The sequence below is a fragment of the Pseudorca crassidens genome, chromosome 2, assembly GCF_039906515.1.
Source record: "Pseudorca crassidens isolate mPseCra1 chromosome 2, mPseCra1.hap1, whole genome shotgun sequence".
NCBI classification, from domain to species: domain Eukaryota; kingdom Metazoa; phylum Chordata; class Mammalia; order Artiodactyla; family Delphinidae; genus Pseudorca; species Pseudorca crassidens.
This window is the reverse complement of record NC_090297.1, coordinates 123,773,926-123,786,264: the sequence shown is the minus strand read 5'-3', so window position 1 is coordinate 123,786,264 and position 12,339 is coordinate 123,773,926. Positions and strand designations below refer to the sequence as shown.

General features: G+C 45.8%; 1 protein-coding gene across 8 annotated transcripts in view; it reads right to left on the bottom strand.

The window, feature by feature from the left end:
- Window positions 1-12,339, bottom strand: part of DCAF6 (DDB1 and CUL4 associated factor 6) — a 172,510-nt gene that overhangs the window by 147,471 nt on the left and 12,700 nt on the right. The window lies entirely within an intron of this gene.

Genomic DNA, 12,339 nt, shown 5'->3' with positions numbered 1-12,339 from the left:
TAATAAATTCCTCCTTTGAAAAAGAGAAATTATGTTTCTTTAAGAAATGAATCATTTTTACCAAAAATGGACCAAAAAGCTTCATGCTTATTCAGAAGCTGTAATGAAAGGAAGCCGAATATATATATATGACAAAGAACAGTAATTAGCTAAGTAATCAGGCTGATGAGATTTCAAAATTAAATCTGACTATGCTCTCTATATACTGTCACAAGGGACTCTATTATGTTTTCTTGCATTCCACGTAAAGAGCAAGATCTTCTTGAAGCCAGACTGTTTTCTCTGTCCTTGCCTGTAACTGGTAAGATCGCTAGATAATGGATGAACACGTGGGTTAAAGATTTTGCGTGTGTTCGGGTGGGGTATACTTCCTAAACTTATTGGAATAAAACAACCTGCAGAAAATCAGCAAAGTATTTTCATGAATTAGGTTATACTTTATATAATTAACTTTTCAAATCTGATTTTCAGTTTTAAAAAGATGCTAACTAGTAAACAGAAAAAATTTTTTTAAATCTTTTCCTTTTGGCCAATTCCTTTGGCAATCCTATTGAGTTATAAATTAAGAGTTAAGGAAAGAAGTATTCAAATTAACAACACGACAGTAATTAAAATTCATTAAAATGCTAAGAAAAAAGTATTAAAAATTTTCTTCCAAATTTTTAAAATCTGGGCTTGAAAACATGGCTTTAGCCATTTCCAACTAGAGAAAATGGTAGTGCAACATGAGAGAATAGAAGACAAAGTGAGTAATTTGAGCAAGAATTCTTCCATAGGACCTTGTACATAAAAACATGCACTGAGACACGATAGGGACAAGACAGCTCCTAAATGATATTTTTATATGTGACTTAGGAGATCAAAATGATTGTATTGGGCTTCCCTGGTGGCCCAGTGGTTAAGAATCCGCCTGCCAATGCAGGGGACACAGGTTTGAGCCCCGGTCCGGGAAGATCCCACATGCCGCGGAGCAACTAAGCCCGTGCGCCACAACTACTGAGCCTGCGCTCTAGAGCCCGCGAGGCACAACTACTGAAGTCTGCGTGCCACAACTACTGAAACCCGCGTGCCTAGAGCCCATGCTCTGCAACGAGAAGCCACCACAATGAGAAGCCCACGCACCACAACGAAGAGTGGCCCCCGCTCACAACTAGAGAAAAGCCTGCACGCAGCAACGAAGACCCAACCCAATTTAAAAAATTGTATTGCCCCACATTCCATAAAATGGGCTTCTAGAACAACCTAGTATAAACCTCCTCTACCCTTTTGGTAATTAAATGCACTACACCAAGAAATAGGAGCTGAAAGCTAGGATAAAAATAAGAACTATAAGTTTTAAAAAAAAAACAACTGAGTCCTCTCAAATTAAAATAAAAATAAACTCATGCCTATTATCAAGAACTGTGATGAGTCTGGCCTACTTGTAAGCTAACAAGCTACCTGCCACCATTTCATGGATGCTGGCAGAAGACACAGGACTTCTGAGTCAGAGGCAAAGGATTTTACTCCTCAAGGAGAATGAGCTTCAGGTTCACATTAGTTCCCCTTGTCCCCCAATTGCCACATGGCAATGCAGAGGGGTCTGGGGGGATACTGCACATGCAATGGGTTTGAATCACAGCTGGGGAACCCTGAACTGAAGGAACGCAAATCTTATATCAAGCAAATCTGCCTAACCTTTGTCCCAAAGGAAAACATTATCTTTATTATTCTGGACAATAAATAAATCTGCCCTCTGCTCCACAGGGAGATATTATATCTCCCAAGTCTGTTCTCTGAAAAGAGAGTCCAGAACAAAGCAGCCAGTGCCTCTGCTCACAAGATGTGCAGAAATACAAAAGAGACATGGAGAACTGTCTCCCAACAATTACCCATTTGTTATGGATGAATTTACCTATCACTGAGACTTTCTCTCCAAGTCTTTCTTGCAGCCCAAGCTGCCTCATTTAATTCCGTCTCTTTTACATTCTATTCTATATTAATAGATTGTAAGCTCCATAAAAAAAAACACTCTTTTGTTCACTCAAGTATCCTAAGTGCCTAGAACAGTGCCTAAGACAAAGGAGGCACTCAATATACATTCCTGAATCAGTGAATAAATGAACAGGCTCATAATACTGATTCTGTTCTTCAACGTGTTTTCACTCAATAATACAAGGTGAACATCTTTCACTGGCAATAAATATAGACATATTGCTCATTTTTAATGGCTCTGTAACTTATGAAACAGCTTCATAACTTATTTATTCAAGTACCTATCTCTGTTACTAGACTGAGATGCTTGGGACAAGAAATGTTAGGCTTAAATCTAACTTGGAACATACTACACATACACTGGGCAAAACTTAACATCTCAGGGCCTTAGTTCTACATTTGTAAAAATTTTATATTTGATGGGAATAATACCATCAACTTTAAAGGTTTATTGTCTGGAATAAATTAAGTAGCATATGCAAAACTCATAGATGTGACTGATCTACTATAGACACTTAAGATTCGTTCTCTCCCTATGTACACGTGGGATTGTTCTAAGTTAATATTGTCTGAAAAGAGAAAATGATTTTTTTGTTTGTTTTTGTTTTTAGGCCGCACCGTGTAGCATGTGGGATCTTAGTTCCCCGACCAGGGCTCAAATCCGTACCCCCTGCACCCGGAGTGCGGAGTCTAACCGCTGGACCACCAGGGAAGTCCCGAGAGAAAATGATTTTTAAAGAATGACTTCATTGGGCTTCTCTGGTGGCACAGTGGTTGAGAATCTGCCTGCCAATGCAGGGGACCCGGGTTCGAGCCCTGGTCTGGGAAGATCCCACATACCGCGGAGCAACTAGCCCCGTGAGCCATAATTACTGAGCTTGCGCATCTGGAGCCTGTGCTCCGCAACAAGAGAGGCCGCGATAGTGAGAGGCCCGCGCACCGCTATGAGGAGAGGCCCCCACTTTCCGCAACTGGAGAAAGCCCTCGCACAGAAACGAAGAGCCAACACAGCCATAAATAAATAAATTAAATTTTTTTTAAAAAAGTCAAAATTCCTTAAAAAAAAAAATGACTTCATTAAGGAGTTGGGGTAACTTCAACTGGTTAAGAGAAAAGAATAAGGCTGCTGATACTGAGAAACAGAGACAGAACAGCACTTTAACAAAACTTTTTGTAAGGTCGGATCTTAACAAACGGCACCGCGAAACAGAGGAAAGCTTCAAGTGAGCTTTATTAGGGAGCGCTCCCGGGCGAGGTTCACTGGTCCGAGAGAAAGGGGCCAGAGAAGTCGCGCCCGGGCGAGGGTTCGGCAAGATTTTATAGAGGAAGAAGGGAAAGGGGTGTGGTGAATCTGGGAGGGTGCAGGGTATTCCTTATTTGGTGGTCTTTTCAGGTATCCTGGGGGACCGTTAGTACCGCGCCTCGAAAGGCGGGAAGGCTGGGCTGGGTGCAAAGTCCCCAGGTCAGTTCCCGGAACTGGGTGGTCCGGAAAGTCTCCAAGTCAGTTTCTGGAACTGGGTGGTCCGGAGAGTTTCGGCCTGATGCAACCTGTGAATCTGATTGTGTTCCCCTGCCTCGGGCCAGTTGTCTTACATCCCGACATCTTTGGTGTAATGGGGCGGCGTTCTGATCTCTGGCTACTTCATGCTGAATGGGGGTGTCGAAAGGGGAGTCGGGCGACCAGAGGTCCGAGGCTTAGGGGAGACCAGTGGGGGGTTCTGTAGGAAGCAAGGTGTAAGGACCGAGGCGCATTTGGTTTGTGGCCACCCAAGAGACTTCCTCCATGCGCCTGCGAAGTAACCTAAGAAAACAGGGAGCAAGCATGCTACGAAGAGGGTGCAGTCCGGGTTTGAAAGAGGGGTGTCAAAGAGTCCCTCTCTCGGCGGGCTCAGGGCCTCTATGACTTGGGGGCAGGAGTGGGAAGGGGAGGTCCCGGTGTCGGAGATAGGCAAGAGGGAGGCCGGGTTTAGGAGGGGGAAGAGGTCGAGGGAGATAGCAGCGTTTTCAATGAACAGTAGGTGGAACTCCTGGATGCGGGAGGGGCCCAGGAGGGAGAGAGACTTGTGGCCTAGGAGGTCGACCATCCGGTGGGAGGAAAACACAGTTAGTGGGTGGGCCAGAGTCAGTTTTTGTTTGGTCAGTTCGGCTGCCGCTGTTAGGGCCCGAAGGCATGGTTGCCATCCCCGAATGGTTGGGTCTAGCTGTTGGGAGAGGTAAGCCACGGGGCGGTAGGAAGGCCCTACAGGCTGGGCAAGGAGTCCAGTGGCTATTCCGGGCCCGTTCATCCACAAAAAGGTGAAAAGGTCGGTTTGGGTTGGGCAGAGAAAGGGGAGGAGAAGATATCAGCGCGTTACGGAGAGTGAGAAAGGCCTGTCGAACGGCGGAAGGAGAGGTGAGGGGTCCTTGAGGGGTTTCTTTAGCGGCTAGATATAAGGGTTTAGCGAGGAGAGCAAAGTTAGGGATCCAGACTACTGGGTGGAGAGGAATTATGGCCTCATTGATTAGTCGGAGGTCCTGGACCAGGCGATAATCCCCAGAGGTCTTGCGGACAGGCAGGATGGGGGTGTTGCAGGGAGAGTCAGTGGGGATAAGGAGTCCCTGGTTTAGGAGTCTGGTGATAATAGGTTGTAGGCCCCTAAGGTGAGTCTCAGAGATGGGAAATTGGGGCCTTGATGGAAATTTGGAGGGGTCCTTTAGGCAGATGAGGACGGGGGGATGGTGTGTTGCTATTATGGGCTTAGAAGTATCCCAGACTTGGGGATTGATTGGGTTCGGTGTGACTGGAAGAGGGGGATAGGAGGGGGAGGGTTCTAGAGACAGGCCGAGAAGAGGAAGCAGGAGTTGGGAGGAGGGGACCTTAGGGTCAAGTCTAACCAGCTGGAGGGAGGCCCCTAAGTGGAAAAGGACATCTCGGCCTAGCAAGGGAACTGGGCAGGATGGTATGACTAAGAAAGAATGAGTAAAAGGGAGTCCTTCGATATGGCATGCGAGTGGACCGGTCTGGAGTGGGAAGGATGGTTTGCCATCAATACCCATGACCGAGATCTGGGAAGGAGAAACTGGCCCGGAATAAGTAGGCAGGACCGAATAGATAGCCCCCGTGTCCACCAGAAATGAGATGGACTTACCCACTACCTGTAGCGTTACCCTGGGCTCGGCGAGGGTGATGGGGGTCTTCGAGTCCAGGCGCCGTCAGTTGTCAGCCAATCCCAGCAGTTCAAGTGGTAATGCCATTGGGTAGGGCTGCCCCCCGCGTGGAGACGCTGAGGGAGGGCCAGTCGTAGGGCAGTCACTCTTCCAGTGGCCCGTTAGCCCGCAGCTAGGACAGGGCTTATAAGGAGGTTGGGGATTGGGACATTGGCGAGCCCAGTGGCCTTCTTTTCCACATTTGAAGCAGGCCCCCGGCGGGGTTGCCTTTTGCAGACCCCGTGGATGCTGTGATCCATGGGAGATGGCCGGCCTTAGGGCGGCTACAAGAGCTTGGGTTTGGAGGGCCACCTTCTGGTGCATTCGAGCCTGTCGGCTGGATTCTGCCAAATCCTCACGGCCATTATAGACTCTAAAGGCCATCTTTACCAGATCTCAAATAGGGGTTTGAGGGCCGTCTTCTGCCCGTTTTAATTTCTTTCGGATGTCCGGGGCTGATTGGGTGATAAAATGGGTGGCTAGGACCGCTGCCCCTGCCGGGGTGTCGGGATCCAGCCAGGTGTAGCGAGTTAAGGCCTCTGTAAGGCGATTGAGAAAGATAGCTGGATTTCCGTTAGGTTCTTGGGTTATCTCTTTTAGTTTTTCAAATTTGACTGCCTTATGAGCGGCAGCCTGCATGCCAGCCAGGAGGCATTGGATCATGAGGTCGCGTTTATGACGGCCATCTTGGCCATCCTGATAAGTCCAGCCTGGATCGGTGCCAGGTACGGCAGTCGCTCCGACAGGCATGGAGTTGTCGACAGGCATGGAGTTATCAGTAAGGTGAACCTGATCTGCATGGTTTCGGGCAGCAGTTTGAATTCTTTCCCTATCGTCAGGGGTCAGAGTAGAAGATAGGATCACAAAGATACCGTGCCAGGTTAGATCGTAAGCTTGAGAGAGAGAGCGAAATTCTTTAATGTAGCGGGAAGAGTCGGCAGAAAAGGAGCCTAATCGCTTTTCTATTTGAGAGAGATCTTGGAGAGAAAAGGGAACATGAACTCTAACTAATCCTTCCGCTCCTGCTACCTCCCTCAGAGGGCAGAGATGTGGATCTTGGGAGTCGTGAGAGCGTGTATGTGCACTAATTGGCGAAGCAAGGGGCGTGGGAGGAGAAACCTCGGGGGAACGGTTGGAGGGGAACGGGTTCGGGAGGAGGAGGGACCGCTTCAGGGTAGGGTGGAGGTTGGAGAGGAGCTCTGGAGGGGGAAGAGGGAGAGATTCGGGTGGGGCGGCTAGTGGAGAGGGGTTATCGTCAAAGGAAATTAGGGGCTTGAATGTAGGAGATGTCTGTTTGGCAAGAAGGATCTGGGAAGTGGAACAATCGACGCAGAGGGAAGGGCGGGAGCGTAAATACCAGAAGGCCTGAACATAGGGGACCTCGGACCATTTGCCCGTCCTGCGGCAGTAATTATCTAGATCACGGAGGATGTTAAAATCGAAAGTCCCTTCAGGAGGCCATTTGGATTGATTGTCTAAAGGATATTGTGGCCAGGTCACAGTGGAATAGAAAATAAGCCGTCGGCAACAGAGATCTTGGGAGAAACCGAGAGCTGTAAAATTGGCTAGGAGACACCCCAGGGGCGTCTTAGAATCTGGTTTCGATTGTGAGGTTCCCATGACCCCCAGTCTGTCCCTGAGTGAATGGAGAGGGAGAGAGGCGTCCCTGGTCTCCGTCTCCAATTCACGGCAGGTCGGAGGGCGGTCAGGCGATAGGGACGTCTCTACAATCACCCGAGGCCCGACGGGTCGGAGAGCCGTCAGGCAATTGGGACGTCTCCACAGTTGCCCGAGGCCCGGAGAGAGGACGGAGGAGTCCCTGACGCGCCCCGGGGACAGGGAGTCCGGTGGGTAGGGACTCTGGGGGTCGGAGGGAACAAGGGAGGGGGACTTACCCCGTTTTCTGCCAGATCAGGTGGATGAGTAGATGTTCCCTGGTTGTCTCCTGGGGGAGGGGAGGAGCGTCCCGCGCGGTAACCCGCGGGGCTTGGTACCCCTCCCGGGTTTCGGCACCAAATGTAAGGTCGGATCTTAACAAACGGCACCGGGAAACAGAGGAAAGCTTCAAGTGAGCTTTATTAGGGAGCGCTCCCGGGCGAGGTTCACTGGTCCGAGAGAAAGGGGCCAGAGAAGTCGCGCCCGGGCGAGGGTTCGGCAAGATTTTATAGGGGAAGAAGGGAAAGGGGTGTGGTGAATCTGGGAGGGTGCAGGGTATTCCTTATTTGGTGGTCTTTTCAGGTATCCTGGGGGACCGTTAGTACCGCGCCTCGAAAGGCGGGAAGGCTGGGCCGGGCGCAAAGTCCCCAGGTCAGTTCCTGGAACTGGGTGGTCCGGAAAGTCTCCAGGTCAGTTTCTGGAACTGGGTGGTCCGGAGAGCTTCGTCTGATGCAACCTGTGAATCTGATTGTGTTCCCCTGCCTCGGGCCAGTTGGCCTCAAACTTTTCACTTTACTTGACTCTATTGCCCCTTTGAGCAACTTCTTTTTAAGGCCAAACTTCCTAGTCAACTACAAAAGCTGCCATCTCTAGCTCATTGTCAGGTCTTCCTTTTCCTGAACTGTCTGTTTTGCCCCCTCCTATTCATTGGTTTTGTTCTCAGAAATCGTGGGGTATCAGTAAATTCAATGGTCTCTTTCAAGGCACATTTTTCATAACCTCATAGCATCATTAGCTGTCATAGGTAAATGCTGTCTCCTTGACATAATCTTCTTTGGCTTCCAAGACATCTTGCCAGATAACCAGGAGAACTGATAATTAAAGTGTAACAAACTCTGAGGAGAGAAAGAACACAGAACTGTTTTACCTTTGACAATGAACAGGACAAAGAGATGACTGCAATCAAAACGTGTAAGAAGAAAATAGTAAAAACTCAAATGAATGTTTAAAGGCCAAATGTGGGCTAGAGACACAGTTTAGAATCTCTAGGATCCTAGGCACAGAGAGAATCTACATTCAGTCACCAGCTCTTTTTCATGAGCCTCCCCCAAGTACTCATATGAAACACTGAAAACAACAGGAAGCCTGAGACAGTCCCTGTCTGGTAAGACTTAAAAAGGAAACTCCAGTCACTTTTCAGGCCCTTCTCTCATGGGAAGCAAAAGTCTTAAGCCACTGGGGAAGCCCTAGCTAAAAAGAGCCTCAGCAAAGGTCCACTAGCTTTAAGAGAGGCAGGAAACCCTCACGTCCATTTCAGGCAAAGGCAACTGCCTCCAGGAAAGGAACGAAGTATAAACTGCCTATCCTTAAGGGAGGGACAGGAATCCCCCTCCCATCCCTACCAAGAGCCTTACAATGAACAACAAGCAGCATTTAAGTGTGGTGGCTTTGAAATGGGTCAACTCACAACGAACCATGTTTCCCAGAATTTTTTCCCTGTATGATTCATGTTACTTGAATTACCTTTGCACAAGATTGGTGGGTGGAAGTAAAGTAACAGCAATACTGATTTTTATTGATGCTTATATTGTTTATATACATTGTTACTTGTCTGGCTCACCTCGTTAGAATGGGGAGCAACTAGGCCCATAACCGTCCTGCCTACCCATAGATCCTCTTTTAGGTTCTTGGAATACTAGGCCAATTTGTGTTTAGGTCCATGACAAAGGGTACCAGTTTCTCCTAAAAAAACACCTACATCTATAAGACTGAAGACAGTGAGAACTGGCATAGATCTTATGTTTTCATGGGTTCAGGCCTGTCCTTCCTATCCCCAATTTACCATCATCCTTTCCCAACTGTCTGTCCTGAGGATGTCAAGCCCCAGCAAAAGACATGAAGAAAACAACTTTACAGAGACAGTTTAATGAGTTCCCACAACTACACAAAGTCAAATGCCAGTAACACATCTTTGTGTGTATGTTTGTATATCTCCTAGTAATTCTGCTTCTTTGATTGAACTCATTCATGATTAACATTTTCAGCAAACTAGCAACAGAGGGAAACTTCCTCAATCTGGTAATAAGCACCAATAAAAGACCTAAAATATATCATATTTCATGGTGAAAGACTGAATGCTTCCCACTTAAAATCAGGACAATACAAGGAAGTCCACTCTCACCACTATTATTAAACACAGTCCTGGAAGTTTTAGACATTGGAATAATGTTAAGGAAAAAAAAAAAGACACATAACTTGGAAAGGAAGAAATAACACAGTCCCTATTGAAAGATGACATGATTTTCCACATAGAAAATCTCCTGTAATATACCCAGAAACCTCTGAGAATTAATAAGTAAGTTTTGCAAGATCACAGCATATGAGATCAACACACACAAAAAATCACACTGTTACATACTAACAATGAATGGGTAGAAGTTGAACTTAAACACAATACATTTGGGCTTCCCTGGTGGCACAGTGGTTAAGAATCCGCCTGCCAATACAGGGGACATGGGTTTGAGCCCTGGTCCGGGAAGATCCCATATGCCGTGGAGCAACTAAGCCCATGCGCCACAACTGCTCAGCCTGCGCTATAGAGCCTGCGAGCCACATTACTGAAGCCAACACGCCTAGAGACTGTGCTCTGCAACAAGAGAAGCCACCACAATGAGAAGCCCGCGCACCACAACGAAGAGTACCCCCCACTCGCCGCAACTGGAGAAAGTCCGAGCGCAGAAACAAAGACCCAACTCAGCCATAAATAAATAAATAGATTTATTAAAAAAAATACATTAATAATTGCTCAGAAGAAAATTAAACATTTGGACATAAATATAACAAAATATGCTGAAGATGTGTATCTTGATAATTATAAAATGCTGATGAAAGAAACCAAAGAGCTAAATAACTGGAGTGATGTACTGTGTTTATGGATCAGAAGACTCAACATAGTAAAGATGTCAGTCCTTCCCAAACTGATATGTGAGTCCAATGCAATTCCTATCAAAATCCCAGCAAGGTATTTTGGAGATAAGGACAACCTTACTCTAAAACTCATATAAAAAGGCAAAAGACAGAGAAGAGCTAAAACAATTTTGAAAAAGAATTATTGAGGGGAGAAAACGTCACTCAACTTGATGTAAAAACTTACTATATAGCTACAGTAAGCAAAACAGTATGGTATTTACAAAGGGACAGATACACAGATCAATGCAAGAGAATAGAGAACACAGATTAGATACACATAAATGTGCCCAACTGATTTTTAATAAAGGTGCAAAAGCAATTCCATGGAGAAAATACTGACTTTTAAACAAATGGTGCTAGGGCAAGTGGACATTCATAAGCACAAAAATGAACTTCACAGTAAATCACATACCTCATACAAAAATTAACACAAAATGGACTCTGGACTTAAACGTAAAAATATAAGACTATAAAACTTCAGGGAAAAAACATAGGAGGTAATCTCCAGGACCTAGGGTTAAGTTAAGAGTGTTTAGACATCAGACCAAAAGCATAATCCATAAAAGAAAAAAACTGATAAACTGAACCTCTCCAAAGTTAAAAACCTTTACTCTGCAAAAGACTCTATGAAAAGAAGAAAAAGACAAACTACACACTGGGAGAATGTATTTGCAAACTGCATATCTGACGAATGACTAATACCTAAACTATATAAATAAGTCTCAAAAAACAACAGTGAAAAAACAACAGTGAGAGACATGAAAATACACCCCACTGAAAATATAAAGATGGCAGGACCCCTCCGAGCACCAACAACCAGCTGCGTTGGGACCTGGCCTTACCTGCCAGCTGGCCAGTATCAGCCCAGGACTCCTGCACTGTACAGCCAGCCATACCAGGACCTGGCCCCAGCCACAAGCAGCTGGAAGCCTCTGCACTATGCAGGGCCCCACAGCCAAGTGGGCTGGGAGCCAGCCCCATGTACCAGAGTGCCACAGCAATCAGCCCCACCACAACAAAAGGGCCCACATAGCCCACACAGGGGGCACCCCTAGGTCATACGACTCCGGTGACCTGAGGGGAGTGTACTTATCCCACAAGCTGCATGGCACGGCCAAAAAAAAAGAAGATATAACAATTGTAAATATATCTGCACCTAACATAGGAGCACATAAATACATAAACCAAATATTAACAAACATAAAGAAATTGACAGTAACATAATACTACTAGGGGACTTTAACACTCCACTTACATCAATGGATAGATCATCCAGACAGAAAATCAATAAGGAAACACTAACTTTAAACAACATATCAGGGACTTCCCTAGTAGTCCAGTGGTTAAGAATCCGCCTCCCAATACAGGGGACGCAGGTTCAATCCCTGGTTGGGGAACTAATATCCCACATGCCAAGAGGCAACTAAGCCTGCACTCTCTAGACCCGTACACCACAACTAGAGAGCTCACATGCCACAGCTACTGAGCCCACATGCTATGGGGCCCACGTGCCACAACTAGAGATCCCCACGTGCCACAACTACTGAGCCCACGCACTCTAGAGCTCACACGCTCTAGAGCCCACACGCCACAACAAAAGATCCCGCATTCCACAACTAAGACCCAATGCAGCCAAATAAATAAATAAATAAACATTTTACAAAATGGTTAAATGTTCTGTGTATCTTACCTCAGTTAATTAAAAAAAAATCAAATCAGACGAACTTAATAGATACAGAAAGAACGTTCCATTAAAAAGCAACAGAATACACATCCTTCTCAAGTACACATGGAACATCTCAAGGATAGAGCACAAGCTGGGCCACAAAGCAAGTCTCAATAAATCTTCTTAAGACTGAAATCATACCAAACATCTTTTCTGACCATAACACTATGAGCCTAGAAATCAACTATAAAGAGAAACTGCAGACACAAAAAACACATGGAGGCTAAACAACATGCTACTAAACAACCAATGGATCACTGATGAAATCAAAGAGAAAATCCAAAAATACCTGGAAACAAATGAAAATGGAAACACACTGATCCAAAATCTATGGGACTTAGCACAAGCAGTTCTAAGAGAGAAGTTTATAGCAATACAAGCCTAGCTCAGGAAACAAGAAAAATCTCAAACAACCTAACTTTACACCTAAAGCTACTAGAAAAATAACAAACAAAACCCACAGTTAGCAGAAGGGGAGAAATAATAAACAGCAAAATAAGTGAAATAAAAACTAAAAGATCAATAGAAAAGACCAATGAAACTAAGAGCTGGTTCTTTGAAAAGATAGACCAAATTGATAAACCTTTAGCTACACACATCAAGAAACA